Source organism: Pseudochaenichthys georgianus, unplaced genomic scaffold, assembly GCF_902827115.2.
Source record: "Pseudochaenichthys georgianus unplaced genomic scaffold, fPseGeo1.2 scaffold_718_arrow_ctg1, whole genome shotgun sequence".
NCBI lineage: Eukaryota > Metazoa > Chordata > Actinopteri > Perciformes > Channichthyidae > Pseudochaenichthys > Pseudochaenichthys georgianus.
The window spans coordinates 20,331-30,000 of record NW_027263271.1 but is presented as its reverse complement, the minus strand read 5'-3'; the positions used below and the strand labels follow the sequence as shown (position 1 = coordinate 30,000).

At 45.3% G+C, this 9,670-nt stretch overlaps 2 non-coding genes across 2 annotated transcripts; both read left to right on the top strand.

Moving 5' to 3' along the window:
- The first annotated feature begins 953 nt into the window (after window positions 1-953).
- Window positions 954-1,035, top strand: trnas-aga (transfer RNA serine (anticodon AGA)). Its single transcript has one exon. It is a non-coding gene; the product is annotated as a tRNA-Ser (tRNA).
- Window positions 1,036-6,070: 5,035 nt separating this feature from the next.
- On the top strand, window positions 6,071-6,143 carry trnam-cau (transfer RNA methionine (anticodon CAU)). Its single transcript has one exon. It is a non-coding gene; the product is annotated as a tRNA-Met (tRNA).
- Window positions 6,144-9,670: the final 3,527 nt, after the last annotated feature.

Sequence of the window (9,670 nt, the reverse complement as noted above, 5' to 3'; positions counted from 1 at the left end):
GCAGAGATATTTCACGTGCAACAGAGAACATTATCAGTTTGAAACTCCCCAAAACCACGGCCTGAGAAACGGAAGTACGGACTCTCAATCTGACCATTTTACATTTTCACCGTAAACCTCTCTGGCTTGGGTTGAAAGTCACGGTCAGATGAAGCAAACAGAACCAAATTATTTGGAGGGACTGAAGAAACCAACCTGAGCTCCCACTCAGACACTCTTTGCAAGGCAATGTCTTGCTGAGCATGATTTTCAGCACTGTAAGGAAATATTTGTATGTATTCATGCAAACTGTGAAGAAGCTTAAAAGGGGAAAATGATTTGTGTAGAAAACTGTGGGCTGGTTTTGGGCCTGCTAACATGTGGTTTTTGAGGACAAAGGAAGGTGGGGGAGCTGGAGCAAGACCCCACTGTGGTCTCTGGAATGTGATGGGGGGATGTGTGTATGTGTGGAGGCTGGAGACAGTGAGGGTCAGAGGTGTTTGTTTGAGATGACTGGAAAAGACGACCAGTTGTCCTTAAACTCCACCCCTTCCTGTATCATTGGTATGAAAGCCTATCCAGCTTTCTGTTCTGCCTCTCTCTCCTCGCGCCGCTTGGACTGGAACGTCGTGGCGGCCTGTGGGCAGGGGCCAGGGGTGGGCCCACTTCTGATATTATGCATATGAAATGATATGGTTTTGTATGGTAATGTATTGATTGTATTGCATTGTATATTACCATTAAAGTGGATTATTGTTTAACGGTTAATTGTATGCTCTGGATTTCTTTCCTGTAAGATATCAGCTTGTTTAGGGACGCGCGGAGATTTGAAAATGCGGACTAGTCATCCATCCAAATCTCCATCAGCAGCTATCGGTAGGCCAAACAATAAAGGTTTGCTCCCTTGATAGTTCAGTTGGTAGAATGAAGGACTGTATGAAAGACCGACATTCGCATTTCTTCAAAAGATCTAGGTTGTCGTGGCCGAGTGGTTAAGGCGATGGACTAGAAATCCATTGGGGTCTCCCCGCGCAAGTTCGAATCCTGCCGACAACGATACATGCTTTTGAGCAACGGGAACTCACAAAGAAAACATTTGTATACTTAGCTGCAGAGATATTTCACATGCAACAGAGAACATTATCAGTTTGAAACTCCCCAAAACCACGGTCTGAGAAACGGAAGTGCGGACTCTCAATCTGACCATTTTACATTTTCACCGTAAACTTCTCTGGCTTGGGTTGAAAGTCACGGTCAGATGAAGCAAACAGAACCAAATTATTTGGAGGGACTGAAGAAACCAACCTGAGCTCCCCACTCGGACACTCTTTGCAAGGCAATGTCTTGTTGAGCATGATTTTCAGCACCTATCGGTAGGCCAAACAATAAAGGTTTGCTCCCTTGATAGTTCAGTTGGTAGAATGAAGGACTGTATGAAAGACCGACATTCGCATTTGTTCAAAAGATCTAGGTTGTCGTGGCCGAGTGGTTAAGGCGATGGACTAGAAATCCATTGGGGTCTCCCCGGGCAAGACGTGCTTAGGTGGCATAGAGTGACAGCCAATAAAATCGCAGCGTTACTGATGCTCTCCATGGTGCTGAACCACCGTCTGAGCCAGCTGATATTTCTTCTGTTCGCAGGTTCGAGACCCGGTTGGGGCAAAGTCTGTGATACATAATCAAAGATAAAGAGCTATCTATGAATCAAGAAATGTGAATCCTAATTTCTTATAGTAACTATTATTGTGTTTATATTTATTTATTACCTTCAAAAGAAAAACTCCGAAGGTATTATTTATATTTAAGATATGGACCATGTAGTATAAATAATGTACTTATGAATGAGACATGTAGATATTAATCAAGAAAACATCTTTATTGTAGACAACAGAAACAAAGCAGATTATGTACAAAACATACAATATATAAGTAACAAAATAAGGTAGAAGTAAATAAAGTAAATAATATTTTGTTAAATAAAGTAAATATAAAAGGAGGAGGAGGAGGAGGAGGACAGCTGGGGCCCGTTGATGGCCTGGGTAATGGCTGACCTAGGCAGACAAGAAATAAAAACACATGGCAAATAATTACAATGTGATTTTTAGAAAAATTATTTTTAGCAAGTACACATCCAAATGAGAATCATTCAAACACTTGAAGGTGCCTCAAACATGTGATACTATTGTTAGTATCACTCACTTGGTGTTGGCGCAGCTGGTGGATGCAGTGTCGGTCGACAGGGCTCTGCAGAAACCTCACGAGCCGCTATAGAAAGTATTAAAACATGTCGTTATTATCAACAGTAAAATAAAGAAATAATGTCGTATGACACTTGGCATCTTCACCGCAGTCAGCAAACCGTAGTCGGGGCAACGAGTCAAACACACACACACCTGGAACAGTGGTGTGGGTCTGTGTTGGCGTCGGGGCGGATGGTTCCGGCATCAGAAACACCAGCTCCTTTGGGAGGGGCACACGTGTCTTTCCAGGCAGAGCAGGGGCTGCATGGAGGGAGGGCCAGCAGACTCATCAGCATGCTGGACAGGTGCAGGTGAGTCAGGGTTTAGATGTAAACAGTAATATAATGCATTACCTTCTACCAGCGAAGCCTTCAGTTCAGCGGAGAGGGCAGCAGACGGTACTAAAACAGAAGAGTGTGTCAGTTTATTCATATTATGGCAATATAGAAATAAGTAATGATGTTAGTGAGACCAAACATCACCCGTCTTTACTCCACCTGCTGACCTCATGAAGTGAAACACACCGTCTCTCATATTGATGTTGAGAGAATACATCTCATTCATACACATGCATTCTTTTTGTTTGGATTAATATTCAGCATCCAGTCTTTACACTCCGTCTGAGCAGGTGAAATAACTTGCACACTGCAAACACATGCGTTCACGTGTTAGTGACCACAGCAGTTTGTGTGCTTTCCATTCAATCCAAATAAGAACAAAAGCAGCAACTTACCCTCAGCACGACTGGTTTCAATTCATAGTCACGAGGACAACATGTAGAAGAGCACAGACGAACGGACCAGAACATGGCCAACATGTGACGGAAAGTCATGTTGGGAAAAGAATTCATGGTCCCAGAGTTCATCAGGAATTGTCAGAAAGATCAACCTCTTTTTCTTCTTGGAGCTTGTTGTGGGCTTGCTGCTGATGGTGGTGGTGCAGACACCGCTGCAACAAACAAAGAGTGATGCATAAACATATATTGAGCTGTACAAAACAAACGAGTAATAGCGAACAGGCTGAACTACACATGATTTTAAATCTTCAGGCAAAACAAGCAGACAACATGTTCACTCACAGCTCTGCACATGTTTAGAGGGAGAGATACTCAGCTTGCTCCAGCGCTTCATCTCGATCCATCCCTATATGCAAACAGACGAGACATAATGGAAGTGTATTCCCTATGTTTTAATAAACAATACTTAACCAACAGCATATTTCTGACAACGCTAACAACAAACCAGACTCACCCATGGCCTCAGCAGGAGCAAGTGAGGGATGTGTCGTGGTGGAGCCAGAGGGGGGGTGCAGCTTCTTCTGCAGGTACTGTTGCAGCCTATGCATCCTTGTACCTGCAGCACATTTCTTCTTCACGATGAAGGCGGCATAGCCATCATCCCTGCTGTCCCAAATGTCTCGCCAGGTGTTTTTGGCGCGATTGCCAAAGCCGACCAGCTGCTCGTCCTCTGACACTGCAACAACAACTGTTTTCCTCGCCTCATAGTCCCGAAGTAACTGGATCTCCCCAAAGCTGAGGGCGTAGCTCAGGAAAGACAGAAGGCTGTCCTTGCTGTGCCCTCTGCCATGAACAATCCTGCAGCCACCTCCTTCTGCTGGTTCGTGATCAGGTACATGGTATACCCAATGTCCTTTTCAAGGAGCCAGCGGAAGGACTTGCCCTTATACTTCCCAGACTGCAGGATGTATTCTCCAGCCACCTCCGTCCTATCAGAAGCATCCCCTCCTCTCATACGGATTACGGTGAGCGTTTAGCTTGACCACTGCCTCCTTCACGGTGCATGCTGGTCCTGTAGAGACGCGTTGTCTTTGAGAAGTCTGGCTGCCTCTGTGGGATCCTGCCGCAGATCTCCCAGCGGACCCTTGCGCAATGTGACAGTCATCCTCCCAGGGAAAAACGAGTGTTTTTGCATTTTATCTATATATCAGTGAGTTAATGATGTTCACAGGGGGGGTGTACCAGAGAGCAGACATTATGGCGTTAACATCTCAGCCCTAGCTTTAACTGTCTGCACATTCACATTGTGCTCTGATACATGTAGATCAGACATGGCTGATCTTTGTTCCTGTATGCATGGAGCTGTGTGTTTGTTGAAACAAACTATTTCCCCTCCAATTACCCCCCATGGGTCAAACCATTTCAACTATCAAAGGGAACTCAGCCAAGGCTGAATTCACACCTCAACTGCCTTTGTTCCAGCATCTCAGCTGCCTCCCCCCAGCCATGTGACCCAGGAGGTAACACTTTAGTGTGAAGTGTCCTATCTAAAAAGAAGATGTATTCTGGCCAGTCTGTCCCTGAGTAGTTTTGTCTATGAAAATCGTAGGTCACAGGCTTCTCCAACAGTGCAACCCAATAAGACAGAAAAACAGACAAATATAGTGCAAGTAAATATTAAAAAGTAAATACAAAAAGAAAAGTAGTTTAACAAAATTGAAGTAGTGAAATAAGAGTCTATATGCAAGCTATTGGAATGATACAGCCAATGGCGTCTGGGCAACAGCACAGCTGAATATTGTAGAGCCACAAAGTAAACTGCTGTTAACTTGTCCCCACGCTGTGTTTTGTAACAGTGATGGGTTAGTATATCTAACCCCGGTTTATTGGAAAATAATAAGGGAGTTAATGGTAAACTTACATGGTAGTTAGCGTTAATTTATATATTTAAACATACATTAATGTAAACGCACACACACGGAGGATTTCGCCACAAGTAACTCGCGGTAATTTCGCCTCACCAAGTCAACAGAAACACAATAAACTCACACAAAAATCCTACTACATGAACTTTAAGCGGCTTAAGTTGAATTAACTTTACAATAACATGTCATTCATCCAAAAGTGCCGTGTGTGCATGCAGCCGTTAGACACGATACACGTAGGAAACACGGACCACTTTATAGCGTTCATTGAAACTAAAACACGTGAGACAAAGCCCAGATAACATAACATTACATGTCGCTTCTCTGTTAATTAATGTTACTATAACTTACCTTATATTTTGGTCGTAATGTCAGGAGTTGAAAAAGTCGCTGTCCTGTCTCTCAATCACTCACTCACTCACTGAAGGAGTGCGGGGGGCGGGCAGGAGCAGACAGGTCTCACTGGCAAAAGTGCGCCACAGCGCCACTCGCGGCCAAATATATATTACATCGGCAAGGATTCATCAGTGCCATAGAGAATGAATGGGAAAGCGTTCATGCGATATCATGGAGCAATCATGAAACAATCCCCGGCGCCCGCGCGGGAGGCCCGGGTTCGATTCCCGGCCAATGCACTTCCTTTAAGTTCTAATGAGTAGCCCGAATTCACATAGTTCCTTACGCGGTGTTGATGAGAGAAACTGGAAAGTACTACCTTGGAATCTGAAGCTCCAAGAGATCAAACAAGCTGTTGACTGTTGATAGTTCATCAGACAATCGCTCAATACTGACAGATATAAGGGCCCTTGGATTTCATCGGGACAATATTGATGGGAAGAGGACAAATCTACTCATGTGCTCCATGGACAGCCAGAACCAGGAAACTATGGCAAGCCTGACAGAAATAAGGGTCCTTGGATTTCATCAAGGCAATATAGATGGAAAGAGGAAAAATCAACTCATGTGCTCCATAGACAGCCAGAACTAGGAAACTATAACAAGGCTTTAAGGACACCAACATTTCATTTAAAATGTTGTCCTCAGAAGAGAATGGGGAGAGTCTGTCGTCCACTTATAAGTTCCTTTAGATGACCTGCTTTGCGTCTACGTCCTGTTCCCCCTGGTCTCCACAGACTTGACCCCTTTATTGTAGACTCTGCCATTGTCACCCAATGGAATGTTGCTTTTGGGCCTCGTTGGCGCAGTAGGCAGCGCGTCAGTCTCATAATCTGAAGGTCGTGAGTTCGAGCCTCACACGGGGCATATCTTTTGTAGTGTATTCATTTCTGATCTGGCGGGTAACGTGCATGATTCAACGCCATCCATTTCAGTATTAAATGGCAAGGCAATCCTGTGAACAATGAGTTGCCCAAATTCACATAGTTCCTTACGCCGTGTTGATGAGAGAAACTGGAAAGTACTACCTGGGAATCTGAAGCTCCAAGGGATCAAACAAGCTGTTGACTGTTGATAGACTGTTCATCAGACAATCGCTCACTACTGACAGAAATAAGGGCCCTTGGATTTCATCAGGGCAATATGCATGCAAAGAGGAACAATTTACTCATGTGCTCCATGGACAGCCAGAACCAGGAAACGATGGCAAGCCTTTATGGACACCAACATTCGGTCGTCCACTTATAAGTTCCTTTAGATGTCCTGCTTTGCGTTTGCGCCCTGTTCCTCCTGGTCTCGACAGACAGTCTTTACAGTTGTCCAAAATGTATTTTCCATTATAGGTGGTTCAGGGGCATTCTTTTTCTGAATGTCTGTACTGCATGGCTGTTAAAGGGAAATGGAAACACTTTTCAAACTGCTTTCCATGCGACAATATTCCCATTAGGAAATGTATTTATCTAGTCTATTTCCAATGTAAACGATCGAGATACGCAAATTTACTTTTTGAAATACGTGCTTAATGACCATGGGCGCTTCCATTGCTCCGGGACTTTTCCAGTGACGTCACTGATTGGGTACGGCTTCCTGGGCCAAAGCTCAATAACAAACAACATGGCGTGCAATGCACCAGTAGTTTACATTACAAGAAAACGGTTGTCGTCAGGAGTTTATTGTATTGCCCCAGGCTGCACAAATGGATTTTATACAAAGAAGGAAGAAGTACATTTCCATAGGCTGCCACTAAAGGATGAGAAGCTGCTCAAAGTCCAGTCTGGATGCCTGGTTCAATACAAAACATTGGATTTGAAGCCAGGATCTGTTCCCACAATATTCGATTTCTCAACGTATGCAGTCGGGAACACCGACCGTCCCAGCACGTCGGCCGCGCAAGACAATGACAGTGTCAACAAACGTGAAGTTCGAGCCACCAAACGAGTTGCTTCAGCTGCCGAGAGAGAGGTAAATATTGCAGCACTACCAGATTACTAGCTCACACATGTATTTACTGACACAGTGTGACCTTATTAATTAACGCAATCGCGTCCAAACTAAATGGTAGCTATTATTATGACGCACAATAGAGAATTGGGGGTGTTCTATAGCTCAACTAATTAAACTGGCATACACACGCTCATCTGTCGAAAACAGCCCTAGAAAGGCTAGTATTGCTATTGTTACAACCTTCCAAAGGCTGGAACAAACAGGGAGGCCACACAGAGTTTAATGCCAAATATATATTTATTTAACAGATTGTTGAAGAACACCTCTGATGTATAATGTGGTAAGAATCAGACTGTCAGTAGTGTGAGCAGTGTGTGAGTGTGTGGAAGGGTGTTGTAGCATGTTGGAGGGTGCATCAAACCTAACACAGGCTGTAGGCTGAGGTTGCTGCAGCATGCCAGGATCTGAATCAGAGAGATTGATCCTTGCAGCTGGGAAACCTTTATGCCTTCTGGTGGCTCCGCCTCTAGATGGGCGGGCACAAACAGGACGACACTCCCAGTACCTGCCAGAAGACAGCAAGGCAGGGAGCACAGCCAGGCAGAAGGGGGGAGGGGTCGTCACACCCCCTCCCTTAAAATGGAGGACCCACTAGGATCCTCCAACCTGAGGCACAAAAACACAACCACCAAACACAATAGACACAACAAAAGTTAACCTTCAAATGTTCGTACAACCTGCAAGCACATCTGTAGCCTCTTGCTCAACCCCTCAGCAACTTTGGTACCTAAGAAGCATTTTAAGAGAGGGCAAAACAGAAAAAACAGACACCCCTGCAGGGAGAAAAACACTAGTTAACCTAGGAGGTTATAGCCCTGGACATGGCATCAGCCACTGTATTATCCACACCTTTGACATGCCTAATGTCCAGATGAAAAGGCTGGAGGAAGAGACACCAACGCATAAGGCGTTGATTTGGATTCTGGAGCGAGTGCAGAAAGGTTAGGGGGTTATGATCTGTATAGACCACCAGGGGCCCAACTCCACTCCCAACATACACCTCAAAATGTTTTAACGCCCAGATGAGTGCCAGTGCCTCCTTTTCAATGATAGAATAGTTTAATTGATGAGAGTTAAATTTCTTAGAGAAGAAACTTACCGGGCATTCGGAGCCGCTCTCATCAACCTGCGCGAGTACAGCCCCAGCTCCAACCTTACTAGCATCCACATGAAGAATGAAGGGCTGGTCCATCTGGGGTGCTGCTAGGACAGGAGCCGAGCACAACACAGTTTTCGCAGCCTCAAAAGCCTGTTGACATCGAGGAGACCATTCAAACTTGACCTTAGGACTGAGAAGAGAGGTGAGGGGCGCAACCACCGTAGAGAAATTCTGACAGAACCCACGATAGTACCCCACCATGCCCAGAAAACGAGAGAGTTCTTTTCTGGTTGTGGGAACAGGGAACCGGTCAATTGCCAGCACCTTTGCCCTCACTGGCTTAACCTGTCCTTGGCCAACTACTTTACCCAGGTAGGTGACCGTTGCCTTAGCAAACTCACACTTTGCCAAGTTAACGGTCAGACAAGCCCAGGCAAGACGTTCAAACAGCGCATTAATGTGTTGGAGATGTTCCTTCCAAGTGTCACTGTATACCACAACATCATCCAGATACACAGCACAGCCAGCAAGACCTGACACTACCTGGTTCATCAGGCGTTGAAACGTGGCTGGGGCATTTCGTAACCCAAATGGCATTACGGTGTATGAGTACAACCCACTGGACGTGATAAATGAGGCGATCTCCCTAGCTCTTGCCGTTAACGGGACCTGCCAGTAACCCTTTAGCAGGTCAAATTTACTGACAAACTTAGCAGAACCGACCTGGTCCACACAGTCCTCCATGCGAGGGAGTGGAAACGAGTCAGGTTTGGTCACTAAATTTACCTTGTGGAGATCAGTACATGGTCTAAATGTACCATCTGGTTTCGTAACCAGCAAACAAGGAGAAGACCAACTAGAAGCACACGGCTCAGCAATGTTATTCTCCAGCATATACTTAACTTCTGCCTCTAAATGCTCTCGTTTGTCCGGAGACATGCGGTAAAAACGCTGTCGTACCGGTTTAGCATCACCCACCTCAATATCGTGTTCTATAAGGTGGGTGCGAGATGGAGTGTCTCCAAACAGGCAGGGGTAGTTTTTAACTAGATCGACCAACTCTGTGCGCCGCGGTTCGGTTAAATGACCCAGCATTCCACCCAGATTAGCCAGTGACTCCGAATTCTTAAGCCGTCCTCTCAACAGACCATCATCTGGGGAATACTCCTCTTCAACCTTAACCCCTGCCCCCACATCCAGAGATGGTGACGGGTGACCCACTGTCACCACTGCAGCATCTGAGGAAACAGAACAAACCACATCTGGCACAGGTTTACGGGAAAAATACGGT